The 13,225-nt window shown below is 48.5% G+C and overlaps 1 protein-coding gene across 1 annotated transcript in view; it reads left to right on the top strand.

The window, feature by feature from the left end:
* Positions 1–13,225, top strand: part of MMP17 (matrix metallopeptidase 17) — a 195,889-nt gene that overhangs the window by 112,458 nt on the left and 70,206 nt on the right. The gene's annotated exons all lie outside the window — the stretch shown is intronic.

The following is a 13,225-nucleotide window of genomic DNA, read 5'->3' as shown; positions in this document are numbered from 1 at the left end:
CTGAAAAGTAAAAGTTTCACTTAAGCGAGCTAATGGCCGCCATTAGCGCAAATCAGAAACGCAAAGGGAAATAAAAGTTCACTTGCAGTGAAATCTATTGGCAAAAGTGCAATTATCTATGTAACAGGATCGATGTCATGCAAAGCGCTCGACTACTGCCCAGCGAGATCGCGCTGTGAAATAATGAGAAAAAGTAGTCCAGAAAGCAGATGGAAAACATCGAGCTGTTTCCAGAAGTTGGTCGATGCGCTTGAGGAGGGCTAAACACCAGAAAAAGCATGACGTATGCATGCCTTTCACTAATGAAAACAAGTGGATTTTAAAAGGCAAGCCCACAAACCAATGAAAGTGACTGACGTGACATGAGCGTGGTTAGAAATCCAAAGAGAGATTACAACAGGGGATGGAGCGCTTTGCGCTCCCCCTAAAAACACCCACATACACTCCCTCTCTGTTTTCAGAGGCTTCAAAATGTTAGTTACTCTACAAAATACTGTGTACCCCTAAATCCGCATACATCTCCCTTTCCTGTGCCCCTTTAACCTCTCTCATGCGTCCTGCCGTCCTATACTGTATTTTAACATTATATGCCAGCGTGATTGTTGGAAAATCTGAAGCTCCCCCCCCTCCCCAATCTTGCTAACCAAGCTCCACCCCTGCAGAGGGCGGGATATGTGATGGCACAGGAGAGGGTGCGGCACGGATGATGCCCAGTGCAAGCATGGGCGGATGGATGCCATCACACCTGCCAACATTTTAGAAGCCAAATATGGGAGAGTTTTAAAAGAATAATGAGGAGAATATATTTCTCTATTGAAGCACCTGCACTTTCAGGTGGGAGAGAGATAAAATAAAGTCATTTTTTGCTTAAAATTTTATGAGTCTTCCGGCTGAATCCGGTTTATTGTCATGCATGGAGCTTCTGTCTGTGCTCACGTGTGTCAGTACTTTAAATAGAAATATAGAAGTGCAGATACTATTTGCAGTACCTGCATGCTCTTGAGATGTGTCGGTACTCACCCACTAAATATAGGGCATCAGTGCTGAGAAGTGCAGGTACTCTACCTTTCAAATTACAAAAGTGCAGGCACTCAGTACTGGACAGTGCTTGTCTATTTTAAGCATGTGTGTGTGTGTGTGTGCATGTACAGGTGCAAATGACAGAGAGTGGGACACGTGCTGGCACAAGTGAGGGAGAGGCATTGCTGCTGGCAACTGCAAGGAGGAATGGGTGCATTTCTGTGTGCTCGTGTGTGTGCATGTGTGCGTGTGTGCATATTATGTACAGGTGTAAACGAGAGACAGCGGGACATGTGGTAGCACAGGCGAGGGACAGGCATGGCTGATGGCCACCACAAAGAGCGATGTATGTATCTATGTGTGCTCATGTGTGTCTCTGTGTGTGTGCGTGTGTGTGTGCATGTGTGTGTGATGTAGATGCAAACAAGAGCGTGGACGTTGTGGTTGCTAAGGTGAGGAAGCGGCACACCTGCGAGCACTACCATGAGCAAGGAGTGATGGATTCATCTGTGTGTGTGTGTGCGTTCATATTATGTACAGGTGTAAACGAGAGACAGCGGGACATATGGTAGCACAGGCGAGGGACAGGTACGGCTGATGGCCACCACAAGGAGGGATGGATGTGTCTATGTGTGCTCATGTGTGTCTGTGTGTGTGCATCTGTGTGTGATGTACACACAAACAAGAGCGTGGACGTTGTGGTTGCTAAGGTGCGGAGGCGGCACACGTGCGAGCACTACCATGAGCACAGAGTGATAGATTCATCTATGTGTGTGTGTGTGTGTGTGTGCATATTATGTACAGGTGTGAACGAGAGACAGTGAGACATATGGTAGCACAGGCGAGGGACAGGCATGGCTGATGGCCACCACAGGAGGGAAGGATGTATCTATGTGTGCTCTTGTGTGTGTGTGTGTGTTTGTGTGTGTGTGTGTGTGTGTGTGTGTGATGTAGATGCAAACAAGCAAGTGCACATTGTAGTTGCTAAGGTGAGGAAGCGGCACACCTGCGAGCACTACCATGAGCAAGGATTGATAGGTTCATCTATGTGCGCTTGTGTGTGTGTGTGCATTTTATGTACAGGTGTAAACAAGAGACAGCGGGACATGTGGTAGCACAGGCGAGGGACAGGTACGGCTGATGGCCACCACAAGGAGGGATGGATGAATCTATCTGTGCTCATGTGTGTGTCTGTGTGTGTGTGCATGTGTGTGTGATGTAGACACAAACAAGAGCGTGGACGTTGTGGTTGCTAAGGTGAGGAAGCGGCACACCTTCGAGCACTACCATGAGCAAGGAGTGATGTATTCATCTATGTGTGCTTGTGGGTGTGCGTGTGTGCGCATATTATGTACGGGTGTAAACGAGAGACAACGGGACACGTGGTAGCACAGGCAAGGGGTAGGTACCTCTGATGGCCACCACAAGGAGGGATGGATGTGTCTATGTGTGCTCATGTGTGTCTGTGTGTGTGCATCTGTGTGTGATGTACACACAAACAAGAGCGTGGACGTTGTGGTTGCTAAGGTGCGGAGGCGGCACACGTGCGAGCACTACCATGAGCACAGAGTGATAGATTCATCTATGTGTGCTTGTGCGTGTGTGTGTGTGTGTGTGTGTGTGTGTGTGTGTGATGTAGATGCAAACAAGCAAGTGCACATTGTAGTTGCTAAGGTGAGGAAGCGGCACACCTGTGAGCACTACCAGGAGCAAGGATTGATAGGTTCATCTATGTGCGCTTGTGTGTGTGTGTGCATTTTATGTACAGGTGTAAACAAGAGACAGCAGGACATGTGGTAGCACAGGCGAGGGACAGGCACGGCTGATGGCCACCACAAGGAGGGATGGCTATATCTATCTGTGCTCATGTGTGTGTCTGTGTGTGTGTGCATGTGTGTGTGATGTAGACGCAAACAAGAGCGTGGACGTTGTGGTTGCTAAGGTGAGGAAGCGGCACACCTGCGAGCACTACCATGAGCAAGGAGTGATGTATTCATCTATGTGTGCTTGTGGGTGTGTGCGCATATTATGTACGGGTGTAAACGAGAGACAACGGGACACGTGGTAGCACAGGCAAGGGGTAGGTACCTCTGATGGCCACCACAAGGAGGGATGGATGTGTCTATGTGTGCTCATGTGTGTGTCTGTGTGTGTGTTATGTAGACGCAAACAAGCATGTGGGCGTTGTGGTTGCTAAGGTGAGGAAGTGGCACACCTGTGAGCACTACCATGAGCAAGGAGTGATAGGTTCATCTATGTGTGCTTGTGTGCGGGTGTGTGTGTGTGCGCATATTATGTACAGGTGTAAACGAGAGACAGCGGGACATGTGGTAGCACAGGCAAGGGGCAGGTACGGCTGATGGCCACCACAAGGAGGGATGGATGTGTCTATGAGGGTCATTACGACCCTGGCGGCCGGCGGTAAGTTGGCGGTAACACCGCCAACGGGCTGGCGGTGTTCCGCCAGCTATTATGACCGTGGCGCAATAGCCACGGCCATACCGCCGGCCCCTCCACTATACCGCCAGGCTTCCGCCTAGCGGTCATAATCCCCAGGGCAGCGGTGCAAGCACCGCTGCCCTGGGGATTATGAGTCCCCGACCGCCAGCCTGTCCGTGGCGGTAAACACCGCCATTGAAAGGCTGGCGGAAAGGGGACTTGGGGTGCCCCTGTGGGCCCCTGCACTGCCCATGCACTTGGCATGGGCAGTGCCGGGGCCCCCAGGCATAGCCCCGTCGAGCATTTCACTGCCCGAATTTCGGGCAGTGAAATGCGCGACGGGTGCTACTGCACCCGCTGCACATCAGCATTGCCGCTGGCTCTATTACGAGCCGGCAGCAATGTTGATGTGACTTTTCCGCTGGGCCAGCGGAAAAGTCATAATAGGGAGCCAGGAATACCGCCGTCAATGGCGGTATTCTGACTCCTGCAGCCTCGGCGGAATGTTTTAAAGACCGCCGAGGTTGTAATGACCCCCTATGTGTGTTCGTGTGTATCTGTGTGTGTGCGTGTGTGTGATGTAGACACAAACAAGAGCGTGGACGTTGTGGTTGCTAAGGTGAGGAAGCGGCACACCTGCGAGCACTACCATGAGCAAGGAGTGATGTATTCATCTATGTGTGCTTGTGGGTGTGCGTGTGTGCGCATATTATGTACGGGTGTAAACGAGAGACAACGGGACATGTGGTAGCACAGGCAAGGGGTAGGTACCTCTGACGGCCACCACAAGGAGGGATGGATGTGTCTATGTATGCTCGTGTCTGTGTGTGTGTGCATGTGTGTGTGATGTAGACGCAAACAAGAGCGTGGACGTTGTGGTTGCTAAGGTGAGGAAGCGGCACATCTGTGAGCACTACCATGAGCAAGGAGTGATGTATTCATCTATGTGTGCTTGTGTGTGTGTGCTTGTGTGTGCACATTATGTACAGGTGTAAACGAGAGACAGCGGAACATGTGGTAGCACAGGCGAAGGACAGGCATGGCTGACGGCCACCACAAGGAGGGATGGATGTATCTATGTGTGCTTGTGTGTGTCTGTGTGTGTGTGTGCGTGTGTGTGTGTGATGAAGATGCAAACAAGAGCGTGGACGTTGTGGTTGCTAAGGTGAGGAAGCGGCACATCTGTGAGCACTACCATGAGCAAGGAGTGATGGATTCATCTGTGTGTGTACGTGTGTGTGTGTGCGCGTATTATGTAAAGGTGTAAACGAGAGACAGCTGGAGATGTGGTAGCACAGGCGAAGGACAGGCACGGCTGATGGCCACCACAAGGAGGGATAGATGTATCTATGTGTGCTTGTGTGTGTCTGTGTGTGTGTGTGTGATGAAGATGCAAACAAGAGCGTGGACGTTGTGGTTGCTAAGGTGAGGAAGCGGCACATCTGTGAGCACTACCATGAGCAAGGAGTGATGGATTCATCTGTGTGTGTACGTGTGTGTGTGTGCGCGTATTATGTAAAGGTGTAAACGAGAGACAGCTGGAGATGTGGTAGCACAGGCGAAGGACAGGCACGGCTGATGGCCACCACAAGGAGGGATAGATGTATCTATGTGTGCTTGTGTGTGTCTGTGTGTGTGTGTGCGTGTGTGTGTGTGATGAAGATGCAAACAAGAGCGTGGACGTTGTGGTTGCTAAGGTGAGGAAGCGGCACACCTGCGAGCACTACCATGAGCAAGGAGTGATGGATTCATCTGTGTGTGTACGTGTGTGTGTGTGCGCGTATTATGTAAAGGTGTAAACGAGAGACAGCTGGAGATGTGGTAGCACAGGCGAGGGACAGGCACGGCTGATGGCCACCACAAGGAGGGATAGATGTATCTATGTGTGCTTGTGTGTGTCTGTGTGTGTCTGTGTGTGTGTGTCTGTGATGTAGACGCAAACAAGAGCGTGGACGTTGTGGTTGCTAAGGTGAGGAAGTGGCACACCTGCGAGCACTACCATGAGCAAGGAGTGATGGATTCATCTATGTGCGCTTGTGTGTGTGTGTGTGTGCCTATTATGTACAGGTGTAAACGAGAGACAGCGGGACATGTGGGTGCACAGGCGAGGGACAGGCATGGCTGATGGCCACCACAAGGAGGGATGGATGAATCTATGTGTGCTCATGTGTGTGTGTATATTAATTAGACGCAAACGAGAGACAGCAGGAGATGTGGCATAAGCAAGGGACCGATATGGCTATGGGCACCACCCCAATCAAGAGGTCTACATGTGCTCACCGGGGTTGGAGTGGCCTATAGGATCATCTGCAGTGTGGACTCACAGATGAGTGTGTTGGCCGGGTTTCAAGCTATTTGGTGGCTTTTTATGATCTGGTGTGCCAGTTTGTATTGTCACTTCCCCTGATATTAACACAAGCATTGCCTGCAGCAAGAACAAATGCTTGCAGTCTCCTGCACCATACAAAACACCAATACAGCATCTATTTACAAGTTCAACACTGCCCTGATTTGCAAATGTTGGACACTTTTTTTTAGCTACCTGACTCTCTAATGGGGCCACTTTTATTTTGGTGCCGGAGGCTATTTTCTGCCTCTGTCTGGCCTTGCTCCTCATATTTGTCTTTGTACATGTGTGTGCGTGTGTGTTTATAAATGGATATTATGTACAGATGCAACCAAGAGAGTGGGCCCTGTGGTAGCAGAGGCGAGGGAGAGTTACAGGGAAGGGCACCACACAAAGCAAGGGAGGATGCTTGTGTATATTTGAGCTCAGCTGTGTGTGTTTGCACAGACACGTGTTCATGTGCTTGCAGGTGTGCACATGGTTGTGTGTGAAAGCCTAAACGCTCACTGTGCTCACTTTTGTACCTGTGCATGGGCGCATATGTGTGCTCTGAATAAGCCACTCTGTCTACATGTCCACCCTCACTTGAGTCAGTGCGTGTCAGTGGCCCCAATTCTGTTTGTGTGTTCATGTGCATGCTTGTGTGTGTAAGCGAGAGAGAGAGAGACAGACAGAGACACAATCTGTATGTAACCACCATATGTCCACATGGTTGTGTTTATCCCTGGATGTAAGCACGTGTGTGTGTTTGTGTGTGTGTGCCTGCATGAATGGATATGTGAATCTGTGTGCCTCAGCATGTGAGCCTGTATGTCTGCACCTTTGCTTATCTATGAGTGTCTTTGTCATTGTGTGTTTGCCTGCTTATGTGTCTGTTTTGCTTTTGTGCATGTAACTCATTGTGTGTATACCGTGTGTGTGTGTCTGTATTAGTCTCTGTGAATGCTGTGTGAGTCTCCATAGCTGTTTGTGTGTGTGTTTATGTGTGTGTTTGTGCATGTGCCTTTGTGTTTCTCTCTCTGTGTGTCTGTGTGTGTGTATATGTGTGTGTGTGTGTGTGTGGGTGGGGGGTGTATGCATGTGTGTGTAGTTGTGTGTGTGGGTGTGTGTATGCATGTGTGTGTGTGCTTTTGTCTGTGTTCTTGTATGTGTGTGTGTAGTTGTGTGTGTGTGTGCATGTGTGTGGGTAGAGATGTGTATGCGTGTGTGTGGGTAGAGGTGTGTCTGAATGTGTATGTGTGTCTGTCTAGTTGTGTGTGTGGGTATGTGTATGCATATGTGTGTGTGTGTGCGTGCACCTTTGTCTGTGCTCTTGTGTCTGTGTGTGGTGTGTCTGTGTATGTGCCTTTTTCTTTGTTCTTGTGTGTGTGTGTGGTTGGGTATGTGTATGTGTGTTTATGTGTGTGCCTGTGTGTGCCTGTGTGTGTGCCTTTTTCTGTGTTCTTGTGTGTGTGTGTGTGGGTGTGTGTGTGTGTGTGTATGTGTGTCTGTGTGTGCCAGTATGCCTTTATGTGTGACTGAACCTCTCTGAAGGGCCCAGGGGGGCGATGACTAATGTCATCCTTGCTCCACACTGAGGCACTAAAGGAAGGCATTTAAGACTTTCAATAAATGTGTATTTCACCAAGCATGAAATATGGAGGCATATAATCACCTGAGGGCAGCGGGGGAGGGACATGGAGCTGCTACAAGGCAGAAGGGGGTGGGAAACAAGGTCACCTTCAACCTGCAGAGAATACAATTAGGGCTTTTCAGATCTCCTGGTTTGTGGCAGGGGTTGGACATGGATTTCATGTCTGAGTGGGCCTGTGTGGGGGGAGCCGGCCATTGCCCTCTCACTGCCCTCAAGGTAGTCTTTTGGTAATTTTTTTCAAATGACAGGAAATCTAACATAAAACTTTCTGATACACGCCATGTATACAATGTTTCACTGGCTTTGATTTTTACTTTGATTTTCTTCACTGAGTTTCTAGAGTTCCTCCTGCACCTGCAGCAAAGACTGGTGTCCTTAGCAGCACTGTACAGCTGCCTCGCGACCTCATGTGCGCTGGGACATATAGGCCCAGATTTAGGGTCCCATTCTCAAACTGCCCTCCGCAGCCACGGCTCGGCTCGCGGGAGGTAGAAGGGCTGGGTCGGCGCGGCACGAGGGGGGCAGAAAGCACAACAAAATAAATACATTTTAAAAAAACTTACCTGTTTGGCCGCGCCATATCTGAACCGCTCCTCATCTGCAGGCTCAGGCTCAGGCTCCCAGCCGGCCTTGCGTCCAATCCTACCGCTGCTTTCATGCTGCCGGCAGCATGAAAGCAGCGGTAGGATTGGATGGAGCGCCCTGGCTGGGCATTCCGAGGCAGAGTGGGAGCCTCTGCCTGCTCTCTCCAATCCGGCACTGCGTAGCCGGGTTGGACAAAGCCTACTGCGCATGTATGTTTAGCCGGCCCGATATGGCCGGCTGGCCAAACATACCTGCGCACTGAGAGGGAGTGCTGTGCACTCACCCTCAGTCCCTGTCACGCCCGTGGCTGCGCCCCCTTTGCAGTAAAAACATAATAAACATATGTTAAGAATTATGTTTTTACTGTAAAAGTTTTGCAGCTGCTGCTGCAGGCGGGGGGGACACTCCCTGGCCTTTTGTAGTATGGAACGTTGTGTTACAGCAGCAATACTTACTACAAAATGCAGTTCACAAACCTACAAGTGTAAATCTCAACCTCTTCCACAAACGTATATTCACCAAAATGCCAGAAGTCGCGACAGTGACATCTCACGCCATGTGACCTTCAATTTCCCTAACAAATACGCGTGCATGCGCATTGACACTTACACACTCCTTCTCTCACTTAAGCACAAGTGCGCACGCATCGTACATTTAGAAGCATTTATTTTACTTTCCTCAGCAGCCAGGGAAATTCGTATTCCAGCTAATTATACTCCTTATTAAACTAATAGTGACTAATGAAACAGTATTCACTATTATCATAATAAAAAACATTGAGCGAGAACAAAGGTAGAGCCCCAACTCACTGCCACTGTGTTCCTGGCACTGTTTTCCACCTCTGAGGTCAGGGGTTGCAAAGGCAGTGCCAGAGGTCACAAGGGGTAAGGCAGGGGTCGCAGTTCACACCCATGACTTCTTCTAACTTTTTTATGGCAAGACCATCACACGTGTAAGTTTATTGCTTAGCAGTAAATGTGGGAGGGACCAGGGAAGTGGCTGGAAAAAGGGGAATACTTACTACTAAATGGGAGATGTGTAGGGAGGAGTAAAGACGGGCTTATTAGGTGTTTAGGGAGGGACAGACACTCACCCTCAAAAGAATAAGCCCAGCGCTATTCAAAAACTACACTTCTAAAGTTACTACGTCCAAAACGACCTAACACAGTAGTAAATGTACTCCAGCTCAGACCTGAAGTAAGTTCAGTACCTCACATGGCCACCCACTGGTACTGCAACACTCTCCAATAAAAAATAATGAGGCAGGAACACACATAGAATCCAATAGGAACTTTGTTAAAATAAATAAATTAATTTTAACTTATTATAAATATATTCAGTGTTAAATATATATATATATATATATGTATATATATATACAAAATAAATACTACTTTATGTTAAAGAAGAGAGGGGAGACACCACATTCTCTATTTTCAACCCTTTTTCTTTATACTAATAGTGAACAATAAGCAATGTGTGGTGGATTATGTTTTCAGAGAATATATGTTGTGTGCGTGCTTGCGAGTGACTCTACCTGAGAGAGAGCATGCATGTGTGTGATCACGTGTGTGTATGTGCAGGCATGTTTGAGGAGCTCTCCACCCACTGGCCCTCCTGCTCCCACGCCTCCTATCTAAATAGCTTTTGTCTCTTGCATTGCAGCAGTCACATCCCCCCTTCTGTCTTTTGCTCTCCTGTTTCTCCACTTGAAATCGCCTTCGAGACAAGAGCTATTGGCTTTTTTCAATGTTTAGCCATGTTGTAGAGAAGCACAGCTGTCATGCAGAATGGCTTAAAAAAACACTTTCAAAGTCTATAGGTCTTGTCTACAAGAGCCTTTGACTTGGCCAATGTTTTTTGACCATGTGCAGTAACAAGCTCTACGAAGCGATCATAGTGTTTTTTTTTTCTTTTTACTTTCAACTATGTTGCACAGCAGCTGAGCTGCTGTGCAACATGGTTAAAAACATTGACAAAGCCAATGGCTGTCGTAGACAAGACCTATGTGTTTTACCAACGCTTTTTCCCACCATGCTGCAGGGCAGGTGTGCTACTGTTCAACACGGCTGAACATACCAAAGCCAATAGCTCTTCTCTTGTCGGCAAGACCTATTGTATTGGCTTTGCCAATGCTTGTTTGTTCTTTTCATCATTATTGGTCATGCCAGCTGAAAGCTATGCTCCTTGCTACGGCCCTAAATGAATACAGGAAGGCATGTACTCTCTCAGTATTGGTATATAACATACCAAAATACCAAGCTTCCTAGTGTGAAATTAATCCAATATAGCTGAAAGCAATGTGCACGAGCAAACTCGAGTGTGCACAACATGTGCGAGTGATGCTCTTTTTCCATATCCCGCCAGATTTTATTTTCCCTTAATGTTGGTAAGTCGTTGAGAGCGTTCTTGCTTGATTCACGTAAATTAGCATCTTTTAATTCATCCATTCATTCACATGCTATGTCGGTAGCTACTCACCACACGTTTGATCTACATCCATTGTTAATCCTAAAACTCTGTCCTTGGGGCTCTGTTGGTATGTCGGTCCTGTTTGGAAAATAAAAGTCCTTTGTTGCAGAAAAGCAATAAACACACCTACTGTGACTAAAGAATGTGCACTATGCACTAGGGCAGTGGTTCTCAAACCTTTGACTTCTGTGGACCCCCACTTTATTATTAATGGAACCCAGGGACCGCCACTGAATCATTATTAGAATCTGGGGACCCCCCACTGATTCATTATTGGAATCCGTGCCTCCCCACTGAGTCAATACTCGAAGCCGGGGAACCCCCACTGCGTCAGTATTGGAATCCAGGAACCCCCCACTGATTCATTATTGGAATCCAGGGCCCCTCCCCCCCACTGAGTCAATACTGGAAGCCGGGGACCACCCACTGAGTCATTACCCGAAGCTGGGGACCCCCCACTGTGTCAGTATTGGAATCTGGGGACCCCCCACTGATTCATTATTGGAATCCAGGGACCCCTCCCCCCCACTGAGTCAATACTGGAAGCCGGGGACCACCCACTGAGTCATTACTGGAAGCCAGAGACCCCCACTGATTCTTTATTGGAATCCAGGGACCCCCCCCCACCGAGTCAATACTGGAAGCCAGGGACCCAGGCCTAAACATTGTTGATGACACGTTGGGAGTGTGCCGTGCCAGAATGGAGCTCTCGTAGTCCATATATAGCCCCAACAAAGTGGGCTGCCAGGGCAGACAGCATGGGTGCCACACTGCATGCCCTTGCTGATAGAGTGCCGTCTACCCTCTCCCTCCTGCCAGTCAGGCTGTTTTGTGAGGTTGCTGGCCCTGTGGGCATACACAGTGTGGCAGTTGGGCACACTACACCCAGTCACCAAGCAGCTTATTGGAAGATGCATGTCGCTTGCAGTCCCCTGTGGCAGTTAGACATACATTTATGTGAATAAGGCCTACCAGGAGGGTGGCGGGGGTGCCACTGTACCTGGGTTCCAGTACCCCTAAACTAAGGAGGTGGAGGGGCACCACTGAAAAAGGTGAGTTGCTTCCTTTGTGAACATGCATGGAGAGGGTCAAAAGGAGAGTGTGCACATGTGTGTAGGGGTGTCTCTATGTGTGCATGTTTGTCTATCTGTTTATGTGTGCCTGTGTGCATGCACACATACATCCCACTGTGCTGTGAAAGGGAATGTGAATGTATGTGGATGTGCACTTGTGTGGATGTTTGTATTTTGGGGGTTATCATTTGGCATCTGATGACAACCATCCCTTTCTCGATAGTGACCACCACCCTGGGCATGTGGTGGTCGTCCTGCCCTGAATAAGGCTCACCTGGTATAAGATGCCTCCCTTGCCAATAGCTTATTGTGGGCATTGTGGTGACCCTTAAGAAAGATGGCCCTCCATGGGATATTGTGAGTATTCAATGCAGTGTGGTATTATGGTGGCCATTACTGATGGTGGGACTGACTGCCTTATTGTGGGTATACAGTTCCTATACATTATGCTGCCTCTGACACAGGGCCCTCCCTCACCATGGTTTCCGATGGGCGGTGGAGAGTCTCTGACATCTGATGGCTAAAGCTCATCTGATGGCCACCGCTGCTGATTGTGATATTAAGGATTATTTATTTCATTTAGTCAAAATAAAAATCTGGTTTTGAGGAGCAAAGTGCCTGTATTTTCAAAACGTAGCGAATTTATTTTATGGGACACAACGATTGTTCTATTGTAAATGTATTTAATGCTGAGTGAATTTGAGTGTTAGTTCATGGTGAGCTGGAGGCATTTATCACTGATGTTGTTTCCTTGGAGCCTGGGTGCATTTGCTTCTATAACTATTATTTTGTGACTCATGAGTAAGAATTTCATAATGTATATTGATAAAGGTTTTATTAGGTGTGGGGGAATATTCCGCTCCGTTGGGAGAGTCGGCGCAGATTGGCCCACTCCATGTTCCGCTTCGAGCGCGGAATTCCGGCAAAACTCTGCCAACCGCCTTGTGTCAGTTTTTTCTCATCCGCGCCTCTCCAACGTTAAGTTGACAAGCGAGAATTGCCATCCCCTAGCACAATTTTCGGGCACTAGAATGCCTTCCAGTGAGATTTCTCAATACGTGCGGTTATGGCAGGTCGCAGCCATCCGCAGTGAGAAAGCTGGCGCTCGAGTAGAAAATCTACTTGAGCAACAGGAAGAAGCAGCGCCCTCTGGTGCACTGTGTGGTCCAGTTCATGCTGCTTTTACAGTGCGGAAGAAGCTCCTGGTGCAAAAAATCAGCGTGAGCAGCACGACGTGCCTAATTCCACCCACACGTGGAAGTCCGCAAATATTGCAGCGTTTTTATGTAACTCCACAGAGTTCCGCCCACCCCTAGTTTTTATGATGTTGTCATCACTACTACTGTCTGAGGCCAGAGACTTTAACCTCTGAGAGAGGTGAAGCTGTAAGCTGGGGAAATGCCCCCCTCCAAACATACCCTGTCACCAAATCAAAGTTCCTCCTGCCTCATTTAGAGTCAGGGGGAACTTCAGTGGGTAGACAGCGGACCACCGTCAGAAGTTTGGTCGTGTGTTTGCCTGCTCTTTTTAAAATGGGCGAAAACACATGGCCAGTTTTTACTGTGTGTCACAACCAGGTAGGAAATGTCTGCTGGGCTGATTGACATCTCTAAATTTGCCAGGTGATTACGCTCTCAGAGTAACGGAGTACTTTAA

This window comes from Pleurodeles waltl, chromosome 11 (genome assembly GCF_031143425.1).
Source record: "Pleurodeles waltl isolate 20211129_DDA chromosome 11, aPleWal1.hap1.20221129, whole genome shotgun sequence".
Taxonomy (NCBI): Eukaryota; Metazoa; Chordata; class Amphibia; order Caudata; family Salamandridae; genus Pleurodeles; species Pleurodeles waltl.
The sequence above is the reverse complement of the archived record's forward strand: the minus strand, read 5'-3'. Positions and strand labels throughout refer to the sequence as shown.